Source organism: Genypterus blacodes, unplaced genomic scaffold (genome assembly GCF_046128005.1).
Source record: "Genypterus blacodes isolate CSIRO-AG114 ecotype Tasmania unplaced genomic scaffold, CSIRO-AGI_Gbla_v1 ptg000022l_1, whole genome shotgun sequence".
Classification (NCBI taxonomy): domain Eukaryota; kingdom Metazoa; phylum Chordata; class Actinopteri; order Ophidiiformes; family Ophidiidae; genus Genypterus; species Genypterus blacodes.
Genome location: NW_027466835.1, coordinates 6,515,266 through 6,539,247, shown reverse-complemented (window position 1 = coordinate 6,539,247; position 23,982 = coordinate 6,515,266). Strand labels below are relative to the sequence as shown.

General features: G+C 44.5%; 1 protein-coding gene across 2 annotated transcripts in view; it reads left to right on the top strand.

The window, feature by feature from the left end:
• Positions 1 to 23,982, top strand: part of spop (speckle type BTB/POZ protein) — a 69,849-nt gene that overhangs the window by 2,042 nt on the left and 43,825 nt on the right. The window contains exon 2 of one of the 2 annotated variants that reach the window (XM_076143290.1): positions 13,777 to 13,912. The exons of the other annotated variant lie outside the window; for it this stretch is intronic. The gene's annotated coding sequence lies outside the window, so the exon portion shown is untranslated. The remainder of the gene's footprint in view (positions 1 to 13,776; positions 13,913 to 23,982) is intronic. 2 annotated transcript variants of the gene reach the window in all.

Here is a 23,982-nt window from a genome sequence, read left to right as displayed (position 1 = left end):
AAAGATTAAATTATTATTTTTCTTTCTGCTAGAAAATAATGTGAATTCTAGTAAGCAGCTGCAAAATAATTCACAGCTTGTGGCAATTTTTAATAACTAGTTTTTATTGATAATATATCCCGTATCCATGGTGTTACTCATTTGTATTCTACTGTCATCATCGGGTTTATCAGTTCTGTTGAACGTGCTCATGTTGTATAATTTGTTTATTTGTCTTGTGGGCTGGTTATTTTGCAGTACCCCTTATTAATTTGTTTTGTAAATTGTGATTGTGTTCTGCTCTTCCTGGTAAACAGTATTTTTCAGATCGTACTCACACACAAGCCACAGTCACAGCTGCTGTGGATTCACTCTGCTCTACTTTCATTTCTCGATCTGCAAGTTCGTATCTATAAGGGGGAATCCAGGTCAACATTTTTATATATTTTTTTAAAATTCTGTAATGGACACACACACAGGTACATATTTAACCCTGTGTGAATAACGTTTCATGAGTTAGATTCGACATATTTGTTTGGTATAATGGTTGATCCCTTAACATAACACGGCTGGCAAATTGGGACGGGCCACCAAAATAAATAGTTTAACTGAGAAACAGTGACAAAAAATGAGCCATGTTGTTAACAAGATTAGTTTGGAGGGGAAAGACAGATGCTCAGTTTGGTATTGCTGAGCTATACGCATTGAAAACGGTTATTAGACAGGTGGCCTTTCCACACACTTCCACGTGGCAGCTGGCACAGAGACTCTTTTCCTATTGTTTGTTGGAGTGTGTGTGTGTGTGTGTGTGTGTGGACTGGGACGAGCCCACTTGTCTTGATTTAAGTGCTTACCCCACCTGGCTGCTTGTGTTCTTAAAGACTAGTGGACTCTTACTGATGTGTGCTCTCCCTCTAGGCGTCTGGGTCCGTTCCTTTGGTTCTGTGTATGAAACTATTCAGCTACTCGGTTAGATGGACCCCAGCCCCCACCCCCTTCAATACACTACGAGATTCAGCCATTTGCTTTATTTACGGGAGGTGCCTCTGTAACTGCTGGGAATAGGCTAAGAGCCAATCGAAACACACGGCGGAGGCCAAGCTAATAGAATCTGACAAGAATGGAGTCGTAGAGGCCGCTCAGGCGTCGTAAAGCTGTCGCCGTTTAAGCCCCTAAATTTCTTGCTATTACCTGCTTGCTTCTCCCTTCACACGGACACAGAGTTGTGAGATTTGCCGCCATGTTACTCATCTTTAACGCCAACGCATCGCGGTGGTGTACTTGTTTTTCCGTGCGCGTTAACTGGCTTCTTTCTCTCGCACAGAGGCACTTAACGCACAATTCGGCATCTAAACCTTAAAATGTGAACTCGGCCAAGTAAATTCCTTAAATGAATTGCAAGGCTGCAAAAGTAAGGCTCCTCAAAGGTGACTAAATGGCACATTAAACTATATAGAATGGTGAATTTCAATGGATGAGATGATTAAATTTTACTGCACTGCACCAAATCTCTGTTTGACTCATTTGCACCCAACTATGTGTCCAGAACTATAGACTTCTTTATACTTTCATGCAGAGTTTCGGAGGATCGCTTTTGCTGCTGTAGGAAAAAGTTATCCGAGCAATTTTTTTTTACTAATTGTTACCTAAAACACTTCTTACCACTTTGGACACAATAACTTGGTAATTAAAGAAATCGACGGCCGAAGTTTTTCATGCGACACTTATTTGAATCGTGCTTGCCGCTTGCTGATTCTTCCTCGCCTCTTCGTCTTCTTCTTCACCACCAGTGAAGCAGCTCCAGAAAGTTGCGGTCGATGTCGTTACTCTCTGTAGCTTTTGGACTTGCAACTTTTGGCTTTGCAGAGTCCACAAATCTAAAGTGATGATGGCTGTAGGAAAAACTGTGCATGCAAATTTAGTTTTGGTAGATTTATACTTTGACGACGCAGTTATGAATAAGACTGTGTCATAGTTGCACCTTCCATTCCTCTGAGGTCTCATTGTTTGCTTAATGCTTATTTAATTGGCTTGAGAACAAGAGTAATTAATCTCTTCATATGAGGACTGTCAGCTTGTGAAATATGGCTTTTAGATGTAGTTAATTTTGGCTAAATGCTTTGTGAGCGCAAAATCCTGGAGAAAATGTATCTACATTTTGTGCGACAGCGTGTGTGACTGTTGCAAAGAGATAATTCTCCTCCCACAAATCTCACATCCAAGAATCTGCAATGTGAAGTCCTCGTAAGTCATAATTGGTATAGGCAGAGGCTCACTCAAAAATGTCTCTGATTGGGCTTTTGAGAAATGCAGCATGAGAAGAAGCTCATTTCTCACATTGCTGATCGCATGTGAGGGAAGGCAACAAGTATTGAATTAGTTTGCATGAGAGGAGGGAAATTGAAATATGGATTGGGGTCGCAAATGCCTGCCAGTGCTATTGGCTGTTTTGGATTTGGAGGATGAAATGTGTTTTCTGCGTGCATGTGTGTGTGTCAGCGTGTGACTGATGCGCGGTGCCGGCATCGAATGGTTTTCCACCGTTCCTGCACGGAGCTATTTTCCAATAACAAGCTGGGAGAAGGAGTGACACAGATGAAGAGGATGTTTTAAAAAGAAAAGTAATCTTAAAAGACAAGACCAGGCCATTCCCAACTCCAATGCGCAGCCTCATCCTCTCTCCTCCTAAATCACTGCTTCTGTCCTGGAGCCAATAGCAAACCCAGCGCTCTCGCCATCTGCCATTTAGATGTATTTAAATCATGCATGCATGCTGAGTTTGGGCCTGTGGTTTGAACTGGTCAGGTCCCTGGTCTCTGCCAGGCTGCTCAGCACAGCTCGTGACCCCGAGAAGCTATCTGAATATGAATTAATGACAATACTGCTGGTTAAAAGTGTCACTGCCACTAAAGTCAGAACCAATTTTGATCTGCACTGGCACTGAAGGCAGGAACTCAGACACCCATCCTGATGGTTCAATCGCCACATCTCAGTCTGTCAAAGCTCAAATATTGTTGGATTTGGTGTTTGAGGAAGATATTTTGGGTCCAAGGACAGCAGTGTGCTCAATGCATGACACAAGAGGAATGTTGCTATTATTCTGAATGAAGAAAATCTTTGTTAGAATGAAACTGTCATAATGGTGAGTTCCATTAGAACTCAATGGAACTCATTTTTAAATCTATAAATAGATCTAATGGATTATTTCACTGGCTTTTATTTCACCATTATTACAATATCATCCGTTCCTACAGTAAATAGAGTAAATAGTTTGAATATACACAACATATCACGTTCATATTCTGCTTACGTGGCATCCTATCTGTAGTATACTGTTATATAGTGCCTAAATAATGGAAGGTTAGGAACTGCAGGTTATTGTTATTAGTTTTTGACATGATGCAAAACATGAAGTCTTTTCCTCACATTAAGTTAAGGATTTGAGAGCGGAATTGAACCCCTCTACACTGTGTACGGTTAAAATGTAAAGTTTATTATTTAAATGGTAAATAAGTGGCAAACAGGTCAGCAATCATTTTAAAATCTGTCACTAAAACACAACAGAAATGTATAGAAAGGAGGCAAACCATTTACCGTCAGATTCAGCAATAAGCTAATACGTGCATATGTGAGCCAGCTGGTCCTATGTCATATTTGAGTATTTGACAGATGCTGCTGTAGCCTGTAACCCGTCTGTCTGCCTGTAACCTGTCTGTCTGATTAACGTTGGCTGTGGTTCATAGGAAATAACCCACGTTCACCCCACGAAAAACATACCCCTGTTTCCCTTTAAGTGTGTGTGTGTGTGTGTGTGTGTGTGTGTGTGTTGAAGTGAGAGAGAGAGAGAGGTGGAGGTGGAGGCGGAGGAGAGAGTGAAAACCCGAGGCTGTGAAATCGATAGTTCATACCATTCTGAAATTGAAGGCTTTTTTTTTTTTTTTAAATCAAAAACTGGCCGTAACAGAATGTAGAATATGAAATTGGAGCGGGGGAAGTTTGTAAGCAGAACTATTAATTTTCAGCGACCTAGTCCAATTTTTCTTTGTAACGCTTCTTGTCCGGGGCTCTTCGGTGTCCGCGGTCACTTGGGCGTGGCGGCGTTCCAGGTGTCGGCCCAATCCCCCCCCAATCGTTAGTATCGCCAAAGCTGCAGAGGAAAGTCAGGGAAGAAGAATCTGCTTCTTCTTTTTTTATACCGTCTCCAGGATCTCTCTGAGGACACAGCTGCCGAATTGGAGATTTCCCCTGTTGGCAGTTCCTGTTAAGAGATTCACTGGCATTACAACATAAAGAGAAAATAATCCTCTCTATGTGCGCTGCTATCTGTCTGCCTGTGTATCTGCTGGCGAGCTCCTCAAAGACAAAGAGTCTGAGTGTGAACGCGGCGACTGTCTGCGAGCGGATCTGTACGCCTGCCTGTGTGTGTGTGTGTGTGTGTTTTTATTTAACAATGGTCGCTGCTGTATGACTCTGTGTGTGTGGTTTCAGTTTACAGTACATCTCCACACAGTTTAGTACTTCTTGTGAAAATCCAGATATTAAGCGGCAGAAATTGAAGCTATTTTAAAGCTTCTATTGCTGGAGGATTTTCAGGGTAGAATGGTGTGTAATTCCCGGTCTGTGCTCCCTGGGTGCCGTCCCTGCTGCTGACGCTGCTTTCACAAGCCCTAGTCTGGCTTCATAAGGGGAGAGACAAGAGTGTATTGGTTCCCAGAACAATATAAGACATCTCCATCTCCCCTCCACTCCTGAGATTCAAAAAAAAGTTTTCCGGCAATGAAAAGCAGACATTTCCTTTTTGGCTGCGCCTCTCTTCCTCTTTGCTTCGTCTACAGTCGCTGCATGTCCTGTCTCTCCTTCCTCTTTCCTCTCTCTCTCTCTCTCTCTCCCTCTCTCTGTCTGTCTGTCACTTTCTCTCTTTGTCTCTCTCTCTCTCTCTCTTTCTCTCTCTCCATGTGAGGGGAGTCTCATGCAATATGCTGGGTCTCCCCACTTGAGTGTTAATGAGGCAGATGAATATTCATGAAGAGGAGGCTGACACTGCTCTGTGGCAACTGTGCGGAGCATATGTGTGTGTGTGGGTGTGTGTGTGTTGGGGGGGGGGGGCACATTTCTGAAGGCTTGTCTTGTTCAGTGTGTAGATATCAGGTGTCTCTGCCCTTTTCGCATATCGGGTCAGGAAAAGTTCCTGCTCTGATCCGGGACCTCGGTACGTGAGAACGTGCGCATGAAGCCCGAATGCGGGACAAAGTGCTGTAGCAGTGAGGACAGGGACCGGGACAGTTCAGGACGAGTGAGCCGGCGAGCCGATGACTAAGAAGTCCAGTGACTCTCTTTAGAAACGATTGCCAGAAGAAAGTGACTGATTCGGACACCGGGGAGCTTCTGTTAAGGCAGAGGATGATGTCATTTGCCAAATCTAAGGAATGGTCGGAGATTAACTTGTTTATGACCGAATAGCAACGTTAAGCAGGGCTGTTTATGCATGAAGTTCTGCCTTATTCTTCTTCCAATTCCTTCTCTTCACGTTGGCAGTCGCCTTGCCACCATCTACCAGTTTGCCTGACTGCAAACTTTTAAGATATAAGCATGAAAGTCGAGGCAAGGAACGTTCCCGCTCTAGGTGGTCCAGCTTTGGTACACATGTGTGGAAGGGTGCTCTGTGAGGTTGGCAGGCTCCTCTGTTTATGATACAGATGTGAGTCCCAGGGGTTTGTTTTGGGAAGCAATTGAGGATGACGAGACCTCTGCTCCCTCTGTTGTGGCTCCCGCTGGAACTTAAATTTAGCCTCCAGCTGCTGGTGGAGGAGAGGCGGGAGGGGCAGGAGTCTTGAGAGCAGAGGATCCTACCGAGTTGCCTCTCAGTCTGGCACTTCCTCTTCTCCTCCCCGTCCCTTTGGTCCTGGCTTGTGTCGAACCCTCGCCACAGGCCGTCTCTCCAGAGGCCGTCTCTCTGTCCTTTTTTTTTTTTTTACACGTCCTCCTTTTTTTTCTCACCACCCCTCCGTATCTTTTCATTTGGCGCGGCTCTGTTGTTTTCTCTCTCGGAACAGATTGTGCTGTGATGTCTGGAGCTGCCAGCACCTCCGTTTGAAGGACATACAAGAAAACACACCGCCCATTTTAACAGGGAGAATCTGATGGGAGCTGCATGATGTGTGCGCCTGGTGTCTCATGTGTTGCCACTCCCACTCATGAGCTCAGTCCCTGCTGCCACACGTCTCACTGTCGGTTTTGTCCGTCTCTTCATATTCCCCTCCAACAATTCGTTTTGTAATCTCTCGCGTTCTCCCCTTCCATTTCCTCTTCTTGGCAGGGTCTCATTTGCATTTTCTCATCCTCATCATCCCAGCCTTCCTCTGCTCTCCCCTCCGTCTGCAGCCTGCAGCTTTCTTTCCTCCCCTGGTTCCCCCTTATTTGCCATCGCCCGCTCATTTTCTCTCCCAGCCTCTCAGTCTTTCCTCCCTTGCTCCTCTGTAAGATATCCGACCCCTGCAGTCTACCATCTCATGGCGCTCCTGTGGCTTTGTGAAGCAATCTGTAAAATCTTTGATCCCCTACCAGCCGTTCTCGACATGAGCTGATGTGTGTGTGGGGGTGGTACAAGGTCAGAAACCTTTAATTTTGGAAAGGTGAGTGTCTTGGTGCTGCAGTTTCTCACTGGCTCTTCTTGTTTCCTCTATTTGGTGACATAATGGAGGTCTTGCTGCTTCTCTGTACTCTTGGCCCCTTTGTGTTCACACCGGTAGGACTGGCCCGCTTAATACTGTCAGTTCCAGCCATTCGGCGCTGATGCTCGCGCACAGACGCATCCCCGCTGTAGTCGGGCCGAGGGTGGATGCCGGCCAATTTATCAGCTCTGTGACTGTAAGGCTGCAGGGAGCCCTCCGTCTTCATCAGGTCATTCAGCAGAAAGGCACACCCCAGTCACTGCTGCTCGACTTACCTCATGTGTCTCCATTACGTGATAATAACAAAGCAGTGAGAGTGACTAGAATCAGTGCTCCTTCTGGTGCCACGTCAAGAACACAGCTCTGTTCAAATCACAAGTGATACAGGTTAAAATGGTTTATTACCCCTGAAAAATGAGATGGACTCAAGTCTTCATTTGCTTTGACCTATCGGAGTTTTCTGCATATTGGCAGATTATTATGTGAGAGAGTGAAGGCAGCAGAAGGTAAGACTCTTACTTCATTATAAAGGAATGAGAATAACATGAGATAACTCTTGACTGTACACTTAGCTGCCTGACTCGTTGACCATGCAAAGTTTTGGTTATCACAAGGCTTACATCCATTTTCCACTGCTTATCCGGGGTCCCTGTCTTGAAAGCAGCGTGCTAAGCCAAGTGTTGTTGATGTTCCTCAACATGGCAACCTTCCCCAGCTCTTCATGGAGCATCCCAAGAGGTTCCCAAACCAGATGGGATGTAGTGTATTCCTGGTCTCCCCCGTGGTTTTCTCCCAGTGGGACATGCCTGGAACACCTCCCCAGGGAGGGGAATAGGGGGTGTGTGTGTCCCGATTAGACGCCTGATCACCTTTCAATGCAGAGGAGTCAGATTTCTACTCTGAGTCCCAACACACTGTGCAGGAAACACATTTCAGATGCTTGTTTTTTTCAATCTCATTCTGCAATCTCTTTCTTTTGGTGACTAAAGAATACAGTCTACATCCACACACACGCGCACAGACGCACACACTCACACACACACACTCACACACACACATATAAATATATAATGAAATTGTAATCACCTCTATTCCATTATTGTAGCTCACTCGCTCTCTTTTCTCTGTTCACAAGAGCATCCAATTTTCTTTCTGAAAGCAGCCAAATGTCAGCTTTGAACATCTCTCCACCCAAGCTCTGAGCTAAATTAAATTTGTAAAGAAAATACAAATAAACTCATATGCCAGTAAAAGTCAATATTACCTGTTTTTGTCGTGGTCACTGGACTGAACAAGGTTATTACCCAGCTTTAGCTCGATACGCTGTGATGCTGTTTGGACCCTGTCGCCGGTCGCTGGTACACGCCGTTGCCTTTGTCCCATTGTATGATATCTCAGGGCCGTCCTGTGACAGGGAAGGACACGTGTCTTCTTTGTCAGTCGTTCCATCCCTCCGTGTTTGTATTCCGCCTGTCTGGGTGAAAGCCTTGTACTTAGCTCATGTGCCCTGTCTCTTTGCTCGGCCCACTGCTGATCAAAGGCCCTTTGAGGGTGCCCGAGCGGGTCCAGGGCTGTTAGATATTTGATGATACGTGTACGTCTTCAGAATCACCCCTTCCTGTGTGATTAGACAGGTTGTGACAGGCTGAGTCGGTGGCATCAGCTCACATTAAGCCTGAGCGCTTATGCCGCCACCGCTACCTCTGCCGTTTTTATCCTTTAATGTCGCACCTTCCTCACCAGCCGAATCAGTTATCAGTGATTATGTTAGTGTCAAAGTCTTAAGCGGCAGGCTGAGCCCTGCTGCAGCCACCCCACCCCCCCACCCCCCTCCTCCTCCTCTTCATCACTCCATAGCCCAGAGGCCCAACAGCCACACTACACCGCTCTTCAGTCAGAGCAAGGCTGCTGCTGCTGCTCCTGCAGGACTACTTCACAGACGGCTCTAAGTTTAACCTTCCTCCTCAACAACGCTGTCAACAATGCAAGCAGAGATCATTATGCCTGATAAACCCCCACATGTATGTTTCTCTTTAGCAGGAGGGCTGTTGGTGCTCTCATGTTCAGTTGTTAATGAAGCTGTCAGCACTAACTTCGGGGTCGTGCCATGGTCCCTGGTTGAGTGCGAGATCACAGAGCCTCGTCTGCGCAGCGCTGCCGTGCAACGCAGAACCACAGGACTCTTCCACCTAGTTTACACTTGGTCAGTTCTTGTGTCTTCAGTATCTGGATCGTTTCTAGGGCGATTAATCCACAGAGTATAATGACTATGATTATTTGGATGATTAAACGTAGCCTGTGGTCGTTTGAGACGCATGTCAGCCAGATGTAATACAGGTGTAAATACATACACCCCCCCCCCCCCCCCCCTCTGCCACATATGACACGTTACCCTTCCTATTCCATGATGATATGCTTCTGAGAGGGAATGGAATGGAAATGGAAGGAATACACATGTGGATGGAGTCCAAAAGACTGAGCAGATCTTACAGAGAATGAAATATGTGAGGATATCAGCCAAAACAAATTTTAAAGAATGGCATCAATGCTAGCCTGTTAGTGCCAAAGAAGGATATAAAACATGAAGTTAGCTCATAATGTATAATGTGTATATATTTCATGGCTCGATGAGTATCAGAATTCTGCAAAAGCTGCTTCCCTTTACCTAAAACGTGACGAGGACACAATCCAGATCCTAGTCAGTGTAAACAGACCCTGTTTCTCTCTCCTCCACACCGTCTATCCTCTCGCTCTTTCTCTCTCTTGCGCTCTTTCTCTCTCTTGCGCTCTTTCTCTCTCCCACGGGCTTCTCTCAGAAATGGGCACTTGGCCTTGGTGCAGCTTGTGTGTGTGTGTGTGTGTGTGTGTGTGTGTGTGTGTGTGTGTGTGTGTATGTGTGTGTATGTGTATGTGTGTGTGTGTGTGTGTGTGTGTGTGTGTGTGTGTGTGTGTGTGTGTGTGTGTGTGTGTGTGTGTGTGTGTGTGTGTGTGTGTGTGTGTGAGAGAGACTTGCCACTGGAATATACGGGGCAGTGAGGCAGTGCTTTGAAAAAAAACCTCTGTCTTGGCTACAAGGTCACAGCTCAGGCTTTCCCACCTTGGTGAGTAGTGATTGCGAGTGCTCGGTCACACACTTGCACACTCGCACTGCCTCCACGCTGCCCTTGAATCGCAAAGCTTTGAATGGTGTTACACTTTATACAACGTGCAAACACACACTCTGACTGTCCAATAACTACTTAAGGATACATCTCTGCTGCTCTGTTGTGCTTCCTTTTACTCTCCAGCTCCTCACAGCTGTACTTCTTTTTCCTTACCTGATCCCAGAGCCAGTCGGGATTACAGTTTTTGGGTTTGGATGGATTTGACCTGACTCCAGTGCTGGAAGTTTGACCAAAACCTTCCATTATCCAATTTGTGGGCCTGCGATATCAGATTATTGCTTTTCATCTCTCTCAAATCCCCTCCCCCTCCTCCCCCCGCCTCTCTTTCTATACATTATCCAGCGTTGAATGGAGGTAAGGCGATAGTAATCTGTTGTAGCCTTGGCACTCTCTTGCACTCGGGTCTCATTGAAGAAGATTGATGGCCCTCTTTCTAGAACGGCTGTTGTTTTGGACGGCGAGAGGAAAAAAGATGGCAGGGGGAAGTGGATTTAGAATGAGGAAGTGAGCAAGCGGGCTGCAGGGGAAGGCAGGTGGTAGGTAGTGAGGAGACGGAGGAAAGGAGGGGAGGGTAAATGACTGGTTGTAAAAGATGGAGAAATTGAGGAGGGAAATGTCATCACAGAGGAGCTCCAGTGCTCATTAAATTTAGTTTGTATTTTATGCGAGTAAGAGTGTCCGTCCACATGCGATTGGTTCAGGATTGGGACATAATTCTTCTTCTGATGCACATGCGGGTTAGAGAAGTGCACTTAGATTGCGAGTCAGCAGGATGATATTTAAAATGTCAGCTTTTCTGTCAGGATGCAAATGAGCCAGGAGCATGCAGTGATGGAAGGATTCGGCGCACGTGTCTCATGTTTCTCTTGTGTTGGAAGTGTCGCAGCCTCTCAGCCTTTGACGTCGCCGCTGTGCGCTATTAATCTGCGCCGTGGCGTTTAGGGGAATTAGCGTCCTTTCATCTCTCGTCACAATGGGTGTATCGCTCGGTGTCCACGTGTGGGCTGAACCGGGTCGACTCGCCGCGATGACAGTTACGCTCTTAATTGTGTTAGTTATTCTTCCTCTGTGGTTCTTCTTTTGGATGTAGCCGAGCGCTTCATGTAAGCCCCCCTGTGACGCGCCGTTCCTTTCAACACTCCGGCTCGTTTTAAGTCTCGCCTGCAGAGATGGAGAGGAATGAGCTTTTTGTTTTTGCGATGTTAAGTCTCCCCTCTTTTGTTAGAACAACCAAGTCTGACATTCTTTGTTCTACCCCCATCGTTTTGTGCCCCTCTCTGCCCTCTGCTTAATTTGTCTTCTGTCCCTTTAGTGTTTTTTTTCCTGTTCTGCTCTTTCTGTTGTGTGCTGCTGCGCCCTGTGTCTTTGCCGCTCTCTTTCATCAGCTTGTGGTACATCGACCTATCTTTCATTCTGCCTGTGTCTGGTCGGCTCTTCATTATTCTGCCTTCTATTTTTCTTGCCCTTGTGTTTTTGTTAACCCCCTCACTGTCTGGCTGCTCCGTCCTGTTTGCGTTTCCTCGACCGCCCGCGCTGTCTTGATGCGCCCACATTTCTTTGGTGGGTTGTAAAGGTTTTTGAAAGTTATCACCATATCACTGTATGCCACCACGACAGCACTAGTTGGATTGTGATCTCACCCCACCCCATCTCACCACTGGAGAGTGACATAGTCAAGGGGGTCAAACAACCCAAGAAAGGGACAATGGCAAAGGCGTGAAGGTCAGATCCCATCCTCTTACATGAGGTTGGTACAAGCACCAGGTCGTACCTCACTTCCTGTGAATTGTTTAGACACTCTCATATACTCATGTTTGTTTTTGTGCATCGCAAACAGCCCCTTTATGGCTTAAACACACAAACACACAAACCAAGCACACTAAAACTCTGATCCTCAGATTAAGGCAGTAAATGGCTCCTTTCAAATGTCATGTAAAAACACCAGCATCAAATGGAAATTGGAACAATCAACATTGGGCCGTAGGTCTTCAGCGTAACAGACAGAATTTTCTCAAGCATGTAAATGGCCATTGTTCATAATTTGCATGAATTTACATACCTGGCAGGCTTTCCCTCACAATCCAACTAAGCAGTGCCTCAGCAAACGTCGGAATCCTCTTGATTCCGACCATTTTTCCACATGTTTGTCTTAATCGCTTTACAGCCTTACGTTGCAGTTTTGGTTTGCATGCCAGCACACTGAGTGAATACAGAATTTGACAGACATTGTGATGTGAGATGAATGGATAAATCATGGCTGCTGTCAGTCAGCACTAAAGGGATCTTATATTGAGTCTGGGAAGAGGGCGGCTCCGACGGGACTTCCTTGGAATGCTCGGACTTGTACAAGGTGTCACTGTGTTTGATAGTTGACTACAAAGACTTTAATTTAATTACTTTGGCATTGTCCTTTTTTCGCTGTTGTTGAATGGTTTTTTTCTTAAGGCAACTACACAAAGTGTTTGTTGAAAACGGTGCAGCAGACCACACACACTGTTATTTAACAGGGTTTGGAAATGTGGCCTGTTGAGTCGGATTCTCTGTTTTGTTGCACAACCCGCTTGTTGAATTAGTGAGAAAGATCACACATTCATTTGAGGTGAGATATTGATCAACCTGTGCTGGGCCCACTGACATATCTCTGCTGGCTTTTTGACATTCCATTCAAGGATTCAACCTCTGCATTTAGCATCGGATTGACATTTCCCCGGTATGTATGTGTAAACACGGGGAAGTGAAGATGTTTAATCCATTCATTTAGGAGCTTTGGTCTTCCTCTGAGGTAAATGTTTACAGGCAGTATGAATACTGGCCTTGAATACAAAGAGTGTATCTATAACAAGGAGCCTATTTTCACTCAGTAAGTCAATGTTTAGCCTTTTATTAATGTCAGAATTTATTTCACTTTTGAGGCAAGTTGTGACTCACATTTCCTCTTCTGCTGCCCTACCTTCCCTATTTTAAAATGCTCCTTTGTACTTTATGAACAGAGTATAAAAGAAAATTGGCCCAAGTCTGCCGGCTTTTTTAGTTTAAACGTCTTAAATGTCAGGCATCTGCATGGTTTCGCTGTTTTAGAAGACCAAAGTGCATTGCTGTGGCTGTTTAACTTGAAACATTTTGTTACATTTCACAGACCTTTATAGCATAATGGATGGCCAAACACAACCAGTCAAAGCCGGGAGACGCCGCTCCTCTATGGTTGGCAGGCGCATGTTTATTTAGGTAGATGTGATGTTTGAAAGGGAATTAGACTGGGGTGAATTTAATGAGGCTGCCTGAGCATACCTCAATGCCACCGTGGGTCTGTTCTGTCAGATGGCTGCACTGTAACTGGGCTCTCACTGGGGCCCTTACTCATCACATTAACATACAGCTTGAACATCTAAATTAGAACCACAAAGATTTTTATCCATATTTATGGGTTAGCATAAATATACCCAAGCAAGTCTTAAGCCTGCTTTGAATCTCATTGCTATAAGCACATTCATTTGATTTGTTAAAATGAGATTACATTCCTTTATAGGTTTGTTTATACCTGTGGCTTAGAATGCGTTTTGGATGGGATCCAGTTACAGTCTGTGTTGAGATTAGTGTTTTAATGCCGGGTGTAATTGCATAAAGAAGAGGGTGGGATCCTTGGGGCGTTCTGGGTGAAACTGTGGTTTGGGATACATACTGTGTAATTGCAATGTCTGCGGTTTGAATCCGGCTGGGGACCTTTGTTGTTGCCATTCCTCCTTTTGTGTTTGACTCTGTGTTGGTTGTGACACACACTCCAAAAACACACATTCAAAAAAATACTCAGCATTCAAGTCTCCTACACACACACACACACACACACACACACAGTCAACTTGACAAGGAGTCTCTTGCAAGAATATGATAAGGCACTGGCTCACATCCACACCCACTCTCACAACTACAGTCTTGTTGATCCTTTCCACTGTTTGTGTTTGCAGCTTGCCAAGAAGCTCAAGCTTTGGACACACACAGAGCACTGACACACCTACAGACAGATAGGCCTGACGGGCAGAGTCCAGCTGGCTAGTCATGGCAGCAGCTCGCGGAACAGATGTGCGAGGGACTTTGATCTAGGTGAGTACCAAACGGGGTGAAGATCTTGGGCGAGGGAAGGGGAGCATCAGTCTGTACCAATACTCGGAAATGGCAATTTGTGGAAGGGTGTCAGGAATAGAGGCTGCATATTGTCAAGCCTCAAGGCCTCACAATGTTTTAAACATTCGGACGACGGGTGGTTTTCTATACCTCCGACTTTCTGGTAGATTTCTACACGCTGTGAAATGTCAGGGGCGATTACTCAAACAAATTATGTGAATCAACCTGAATGCCCTGGCAGATCTTTCCTATGGCCAATTATCAGTCTCCACTGCTTGTCCTAGGCGGGTGAGCTACAAAATAAAGGTCCAATATCATGTTGAAAGAAATCACTGCTCCAGGGAAATTCTGTATGAACGCACTCAAGTCCCACAAAATTTCACAGTGAGCTAAATTAAACTGATGAGAACTGAACACGGGGGAGACAGACGGAGAGAGGCATAGAGGGAGGGAGACAGATGCAATGAGAGAAAAAACACGGGCAAATGTGCTTTACTACACAAGTCCCACCCTTTCTTTCTCTCTCTCTCTCTCTCACTCACTCACTCACTCACTCACTCACTCACTCACTCACTCACTCACTCACTCACTCACTCACTCACTCACACACACACACACACACATACACACACACATACACACACACACACACACACACGCACTCCTATAGTTGACTTTACTTTCACATTTGTCTAAGTTGCAAGTAAAATGGCAGTTTTTGTATATATTTTCCTGCATGTGTATTAGTAATTTTAATTCCACTGCTAGACTCGGTTTAAATCAGTTGTAGCTGAGTAATTTGATGCCAGGCACATGAGGATTTAGTGTGTTTTTTAGTAACAGATACCTTTTTGTGAGATGGATATGGGTGAAGCAAATAGTGGGTTAGAGGAAATGGAGGGTCCAGAGTGAGAAATAAGGAAGGTGGTTTGAATAGAAAGCACGAGCTTTCAACAATGAAGGTGACAGAGGATCTAAACGCTTGCAGTGGCGGAATACCAAGCAGCAAGAGGATGGAGGACACTGCAGACACTTGATCATGTAAATAGCAGCTGGGGAGGAAGTTTCTGGTAATATTCACCTGCCATTTAAAAGTGGTAATTGCACCCAACTCCATAAAAAGACTAGAAGGTGAGAAAAGGGGAGATCGGGCTTTTGGACTAGGAAATGAGGGCAGAGGCGTGGGGGATGTGCTAACATGAGAGGCCAAAAAAACAATAAGATATATCCTTCAGGGGAAATTGCGTGGGTCGGTGTCTCTCATGGCTTCCTTCAAAAAACTTTTCTACGTTAATTAGGTAATATAAAACTAGAAGAGAAGAAGAACCAGACCTGGAAGGAAAAATGATCTTGAACAAAAACACACACTGCTCAGTTAGAGGCCACACGACACTTTTTTTTGTAGAAAAAAACAAGAGAAAGTCTTTTGTCTGTGCTCATGCTGTGAGATTACAAAGTCAGGCAGAGTGAACATCTGTTCTGATCTCTCCAGATGTTTACCTGTTTAACATTTGGCTTTATATCCCAACGTTGACATTGCCGCACAGTGTAGCTAGCAGGGAAATGGAATCTGTGGATAGAGTTTGTTGAGAAATGCTCAAATATTTTGATGACCTCCTATCCAAAATTACCATAGAGACAGAGCTTGTTGCAGAATCACTGGAATGTGGGTTCACAAATGTGAGCCACTGACTACAATATTGAAGGCTGTAATATTAATAGAAAAATGTGAATTATTGGTGTTCTTGAAATCTCTGTTTTTTAAATATCCAACAGTGGCCCCTAACTCAAATTTTAAATGTAGAAAATGAAGATGAAACTACGGCAGTGTACATTTTAAAGTGTGTTTATGTGTGTTGTGTGTCCACCTGTATATGTGAGTGATAGACGGTCCTTGCTGACCCTGTAGTTCCAGACAATTTCCTGCAATCACAGGGGACAAGTGTCTCCATATGGGTACTAAGTAACTAGCTAAGAGGAGACAGAGAAAGGTTGTAGTTGGTTGGGTATTAGAGTACCTGTCAGAGGAACCCTCTCATCTGCTCTGCCCCCCCCCCCCCAAATCTGTCAGGAGGCTCGTCTGGGTGCGTACCCCCTCAGTCCCCTCCCTTACACTTGGCTGCTCTACTTAATTGAAGCCACTTCAGATCAGTCAGAGGAGCTGGATCTGCACGCCTGAGCAGAGCACAGCGATCACCTGACCTGTCAGTCACCACCGAGAGCTGCCTGCCTCACACACCGACAGCCCAGACCACAGCAGGCACCTAAAGGATAGGGAGAACCTGACTTACCTCTGATTCACCCTGTCCTGTGTCAGTCCACGACAGAGTGAATCAACACTTAAGCACCTCTTTAGTTCTTCATCTGGGCTGATGTGAACAATGGGATTGGAACCCAGGTGGTATCAAATAATGCCACAAATTTTACAGTGTGCAGTGTCGGTTAAAACAAAAAACAAGCAAAGCAGGATAAACCAAGGGCACCGTGGCACTCAAGTTGCAGTGAAATATGTCCTCCATACCGCTGCCAAAAAGTGGAATATATCTAAAGGAGCGGAAAAGAAGTGGCAAAGCTCAGTGCAAGCATAGAGCCGAGTCCATCATGCTGAACTAAAGCTGCACAGACAGACAAGAGTTTTCCTCCAACCTGACTTTTGTGGATACAGTTGTTCTTTTTGGTGTCATAAATAAACATATCTATTAATTCGGACAGAAGCGGACTGACTGTAGCTTTGCAAAGGCTATAAATCTGATACCCTCATAATCCGTGCAGATCAATTCTCTTTCCCTGGCAAAAGAACCGGTGTCAGTTGAGGGATCGTCACTGCGCCAGCCCTGAAAAGAGGAAACTAGCAGGAAAGGGGAAATGTAAAACTCTCAGGTATTCTGGAGAGTGAAATATTTCCCTCTTAAATACTCTGCTCTTCTGTTGGTTCTGCGTTGCCGCTTCCCATGACTCCCAACACTGGGAACGTGTGAAGGAGAACCACAGGGAATATGGAGCCGTTTCAGAGAATCCACTTGGGAGCGAGCGTCTAAAATTTGAAGCAGAGATTGCTTGTGTATTGTTTGCAAATGCCAGGCTTTTCCTCCTTCCTTCGCAGTGCTTTCCTGCACGAGCCTTCAGTTGTAGCTCAGTCAGTTGGCATTTAATGCTCAGCCATTACATCCTCTGCTGCTGCTTTAAAGTATAGGGCCTGGTTGTTACCGGCACGAATATGAACAGACAGATGTGACAGCTGGCCAGCCATATGTGACAAGCCTTTTAGATCTTTATGCCTTAATTATGCCTTCCTTTGGGAGCATTATTGACATTTTAGGTCTTAACATCCAGACCTTATAAACTGCCAGCCTGCAATTGGCATTATCTGTCTCCTGGCAACCTCGACGTGCTTAAACGACTGCTTAGATCTAAATTCATGTCTGTCAGTCGAGGTTAAACAGGTCCTTTCCAACTTTATGGTGTTGTTGTAAAATCATTCCCAATCAATCGTGGCTGTTTACTGATAATTGGTTCTCTCAAAGATTTCTTCTCCCCCCCCGAATGGAGCTTCCGTGTAGGTTTTTCATGTGGACGGCTAAGTGTCATTTACATTTACAGTGTGGAGAGACCCACTGTGATGAAGGGCTGTACAAATACAGTATATAATGGATTTAATTAATAACTTGAAAAGGAACGCTGTTATTTTGAACACTTCTGTATGTCTGGGCTATAAATATCGGCGCTGTAGCTGCAATTTTCACACTGTTCTAATAGCCCTGCTGCTTTAGGCAAGTGTGCTTTTAATTGAAACGATGGCAACAGGAAAACATTGGTCTGGGAAGTTTGTCCACTCTGTTGAATAAGTTGCCATGTCTTTATAAAACTACAACAACGCACTTATCAATGCGATAACTATAAGCAACTCTCACACAGAGTCTCTCCAATCCGCTTTCACTTTCTCGTCTTTCTCACCTGGGTAGTCCCAACTCGTTTTACTTAATTTAATTATCCCAGGTTCTAATTCCAGTTGCCGCAGCAACCCAGTGACTCCATCCACTGATACGTCTCTTTCCCCTCGGCTCTCAGAGCTGCTTGTTCAGCGTGGCAGAGCTGCTTCATAATTACGTTTTATTTACATTCCCGGTCCAGAAAGGTTCCGTTTGATTGGGCCCTGATGTCTGGAGTCTGTTTGTCTTGTGTATCTTCAGGTTCTTTGAGTATTATTTAGTTTGTTTTCTTTCTAGGTTTATTTTCTTTTGTGGTCCGTCTTCCTTTTTTTCATGATGCCAAACCACCGCTGGCTGTCAGTTGTAGTTGTCGCTCACAGACACGGGTTGGATAGTCGGTGCTTAGTGGAGTCACTTGCTTGCATGTAAATGAGTTTGCTCCTTGACAGCAGCACTGTGTCTAATTGTGCACTCAGGCATGGATGGAGTTTAAATATAGTTCAGACAACCTCTCGGTTCATCCGTGATATTCCAGAAAACAATTGCGGTGAATTTCATTCACTCATCTCATCACAGAGTGAACGGTTAGATGAGGACACACAACCATGGCTCACAATTTGGATCAAAGCATTTGCCAAATAGATGAACGTAGACCTGAATGTGCTATTTAACTGTAGCTTATGAAGGATGTACAGTATTGATATTTGTTGCAACGATAAGTTTAGTATTGATGTTTGTGAATATCTAAAAAGGAAAGAGGAATTCCTTTCAGCAGCCTTTGGCAGTATTATAGAAACGGGCACAAGCTTTTAGATATAAACATTTTTATTCACATGGTTAAGAGTGCTGGGTGTGTAACTATCAAATGAATCCCCTGCTTCTTCACAGTGCATGAAGCTGTGATTCCTCATGAGTTACAGCCAGCTACTGGAATTGATTCCCAACAGCAAACAAACTGTAATGATGTCTCACAGTCAGCACTAGTGGGAAATGTCTAGTGTTTAGAAATTCTGGACTAATAACTGATGAAAGTTGCCAAACTGTAGCCTTCACTCATACTCGCTCAGCTAAGTCTTAATGACAAGTCCAGCTTGCTTATCTAAAGTTGCACTGACTCAAGCCTGACTTGTTTTTATGTGTCTCTACCCGTCTTGTTTGCTTTCTTAGTTTCTGTGTGTCCTGACATCCACCCTTTGCTTCATCTCACAAAATCCCTCCTTGTTTATATCCAGTTATGTGGACAAAATCTGTCGTCTACATCAGTGTACACAAAGGCAGGCGCTTTTGCCTGTCCCTTGTATATGTTTGTTTGTTCATTTCTTCTCTTTCCTTGCTCTCATACAGCCCTCCTTTATTACTGACTCTGTATCTTTTAATATTTGGACAGAGTAGTGCAAGATGGCTTCCTATTATTGTGTTTGTTCATTCCTTCTGTCTGTCTTTCTGTTTATCTAACTCCAGCCGACTGTCCATCGTTATCTGTTGTTGCCACCATCTTGGCATGTGCTGGAGCAGAAAGGGTCTCTGGCGCTTTTGCTTGGACAGGCAGAGATAGGAATGTGTCTTCCAAACTCAAATGACTTCATTAGAGAGTGAAAATCTCAGGGGGTCTCCGCTAAAGGCAGCCTGATGTGACTGATTTGGCGGCACCATTTGGATAAAAAAATTAAACGTGTGAAATGGTTAACAAGAGGGATTTCAAATTGCAGAACAGACACAGACGATGAGTTTTAGGTCTAAAAGTTTGATAGCCGCAGGAATGGACCTGCAGATAACAAACGAGAGAGAGAGAGAGAGATGAATTAGGCAGGCCTGGATTTTCGAGCATGACTGCTGGTTACGCTCCCAGATTCACTGCAGAGATCTAAAATGTCACCGTGTATGTGTATGTGTGCATGTTTGTTGCAGTCTAGCAGCTTTATCAGCCTGGCATTTCCCGCCTTCAGAAACGGCTACGGCACCAGGCTCCATCTGATGACCCTTAAAAAGCCTCAGCTCTGCAAAGAATATTGAGGGGCCAGCGTGTAACCTTAACATGAATTAGGAAGGCTTCGATTCAGAGGGTGACATCCAGGGTTTTGCTACCTTTACTAAAGCCGGCAGTTATTTTGCGGGTGTTATCGTAATAGTGTTGTGGATTGGATGGATTGGATTGCTTCCAGGTAGGAAACATTATGTTTCAGACACACACATTAACAGTTGGCTGGCATCAGGTAGTCCCGACGTGTTGCAGGATTTGACACTTTCTAAGTTGTTTTTTTTTCTCTCCGCACAACACGGAGAGGGGCTGGCATTTATAGTAGGTGCCAGCAGCCCGAGACATACGACTGCAGACACTCGACGCCCACTGCTATCTCAACCAGGGTTCTTGAGGGAGCGAATATTGAAAATGTCACCTGGAAATTATGTAAATATTGAAACTCTTGAAATTGTTAAAAGCCATCTATGTGAAATTCAAATGCCACTAATTGCATAAAATAGCTCAAATTACCGACAACAGCAACAGCCTGGAGAAAAGAATTTAAGGGAGATGTTATATAAAATCAGGACAAAAGGGGGGAAAAAAAGTAGATCACACAGATTTACAGATGGAAGTGTGTGGGTCTGAACCCAGTCTCCCACATATGACGTGTTGACATTCTGCGGTTTCAGAGGACAACTGAGCACGCAAAGGCCACACATTACACACAACTAGCAGGAAGGCTCAGTAAATAGTCGAGTGGTAAGACCTGCTAATTCCAGAGTCCAAGCAGGGACGACACTATAGATATTTGGTCCACTGCTTATCTGAGTCTGGGTGTAGTTGGGATCTACCTCTTCCTGGTGGATCCCAAGACCAGGCCAGATGGGTATATACAGTTAATTCAGCATATTCTGGGTCTGTCCTGTGGTCTCCTCCCAGTTCCACATGCCTGGAGCACTGCCCTAAGGAGGCACCCAGGAGGCATCCTGATTAGATGCCTCAAATACTTCAGCTGGCTGCTTATAATTTGAAGCGTCAGCGGTTCTTCTCCATGCCTGATGTCTGACCCTGATGTCTGACCTCCTCATTCCGAGGCTGGAACTAATTTCACTGCTTAATCCACCATCTAATTTCCTGTCATCAATGCGTATACAGGTAATCATAAATTCATTTGAACACGTTTCTGACATTTGTGTCGGTGATGTAATGTTTGATCTTGTAATTCTTCATTCTTGTTCAAACTTATTTGGCTAGAGTGAATTGCGCCAGCTGGCAGTAACTCTCGAGTTTAAATGCCAGACAAATGTTGTTTTAATAACACATTGCTATTTATTATGATATGATTCTATACATCATGGCTAATAAAGCTGAAGACGTAGGAAGCCACATGGTGTGCCGAGTGTATGCTGATCTAAGAAGTGTGTGATTCTCCAAGCTGCAGTCCACACAAATCAAGTTGATGCCAGTTGTTTTGCTTATTAGTCTGGTCTGGAAATTGCTTGTCTATTAAGTGTAGAAACCCTGTAAAGAACACGAAGCATTAGAACATCAGTATCGTCAACGTTCGTATCGTCACTATCTGACCAGCTGAATCCATACAAAATCAAATCAGCACTTCTGAGTAAGCTGCTTGTTTGTTAGCGTTCTAGAGTGATGTGATTTCTTAAATATTATATGCTTTTATTTTGTTAAAGAGTGAAAATGACATTTATCACAGGGAGATTCCTCGGGGGGAAATGCCCAAATCTCATTTATTTCACTTTTTGTGACATGCTGTAAATAGTGACTATATTCAATTTAAATCTCCTGCTTTATTACTAAGTTATCTTCTTTTCGCACCTGCTTGCATTTACAAAATGTACCTTTTTTTTTATTATCAAGACTGCCTGACACTTTGCAGAGTGAGATGCCTCCTCTCACTGTATAATGAATGTGCTCTTTAATGTATAGATAGCAACGTATAAAAGGTGAGAAGATCACTTATGGTTTTAAAAGACTATCCATCTTTAATGAATGTAATGGTGTGCTTTTAAAATTCCTCCTGAATATAAATGAATGTATGCGTGTGTGTGTGTGTGTGCGTGCGTGTTGTATGTGTGTGTAAATGTGGTAATTGGGAGGCAGAATGACGTCGGGGCACACAGTGGAGTAACCCTTGTCGTACCGAGTGCAGCCGATGGATAGAGCTGAACTTATTAGTGCGGATACCTTTCCTCTCCATTCCTCTCACTGAAAAGAGCAATAAGACAGAGAGCATTGTGCGTCTCGTCTCCCAGTCTCCCACCCAACCTCCTCAGTGGTCTTATGAAACGCCTCTTATACAAACTGTGAATGCTGTAGGTGTATTGAATTAGAGAAGCTGAAAGAAAACGGAAAAATATCTTTAAACCTCTGCTACATTCTGTGTATATATCGTAATTATTTGCCTTGCATTTGATTTTTAAATTAAATAGCTGCCGTTTATTACAACATGCCTTTTCATCTTTGGGCTTATGGCCTTACATTTGTAGGAGAAAAACATCTTGCCTTGTATGTATGCGTCTCTGAAAGTCACTTTCTTCACTGGTTTCTGGTTGATGTGTCTGACTTTCACATTAAGAAAGCCCATTTAGTCGCCACAGCTACGCTAATGGAGCCACACCTCATCGCATTTTGCTTTTCCGACAGTTTGAGCTTTGGTTTTCAAATTGCCTGACTCTTGACTCCCCGTGTAAACGGTGATTTTGCTTGCTGATGGACCTTGGCGTGCCGGTTGTATCAAAAAGAGGCTACGGCAGAGGATAACCGAGGTCCACCTTTGAATGATGACCTTGTATGCTGGCTCACAGGCTGCAGGTGTATGTACGGGTGCAGATGAAAGCTTCTCCAGGGAGAGATAAATTGGTTGTGACATCTGGTAAGAAGCAGGAATATTGCTCCCCTGAGGTAAAGAGGGGCTGCTTTGTGGAAGAATGCCAGTTTTGACCTCGTCTACCCCCATGGCATTAAATTGCCCCCGAGCCCCACTGATATGACAACATGACAAGTTAAGTGAACAGTTGATCTTAATTGGCTCCGGTACAGGTTGTGTGTTGTGTGCGCGGACATGTGCATGTGCTCTTTGTGGAGCTCCTTTGATCTGAAGCATGTGTACTTTATTGACGGGAAGGATCACAATTATTTAACAAAGAGGTGTTTGTTGTGATTGATATGCGGCTCCTTTGTGGCTTTCCAGCGACTCCCTCACATCTTTTTAGACACGCACACTTTCTGTTTCAGAGAGATGTAGACAGAGGAGAAGAAAGACCAAACCTCTGTCAGTATTGTTTCATGCTGTAAGATAATACTTTTAGAAAATTCTCCCCTTTCTCATATCCCTCTCTTTTCATTAGATTCCCTCCAAGCAACAGTAGACTTTAATGGAGTGGATCCGCTCTCAGGTTGCCCACACCATTGCTCTTTTCCCCCTTTCTTCTCTCGCTCACTTGACTCACTCTACCTCTGCTTAAGATGACATCTCAGAAATTCAGTGACTTGTACCGCTGCCGGTGCAGACCGTCATTATAATTGTTAGGAGGGAAGGGAGGGAATGGAGAGTAGAAAATGAAGAAAGTAAGGGTCGAAGCCCTGCGTGGAAGGGGAGGGGGGATGTTTGCACGAAGCACGATGGGATGTGAAATTGCCCCTTGTTGAAAAGAGCCTTTGTGGGTATCAGGGGATCGTACTCTACCTAAGGCTATGTTTCTGTGCCAGAGCAAGCCCACATGTTTTTTCGAGCTTTATTAAAATGGAAACAACATGATGAGAAGGGTGATGGGGGGCTGACAGGTCTTGCTTTCATGTTGGAAATTGTAATATAATCATGAAATATTTTGAAAATGGAGTCCGTTTTAGCGGGCTATGCTACTTAAGTGTGAAATGTCAACATCTACAAGCTCTGCTTTGGTAAGAAGAATATGTGAAATGGACTGTGTTCATGGCTAGTTTATCAAGCTCTGCCTGGAGAAGAGCAGTTATAAACAAACAGAGCCAGAAGCATGCAAGCACCATGAATATGTAGCCGAGGTGATGCTGATAGAGTAGTGTACAAATCTTGGCAGGGGAATTGGCTAGTTTGAAAGATACTGAAGTAACATGACCCAATCTACCATGGAGTTGTTTTACATTTCTGAAACTTT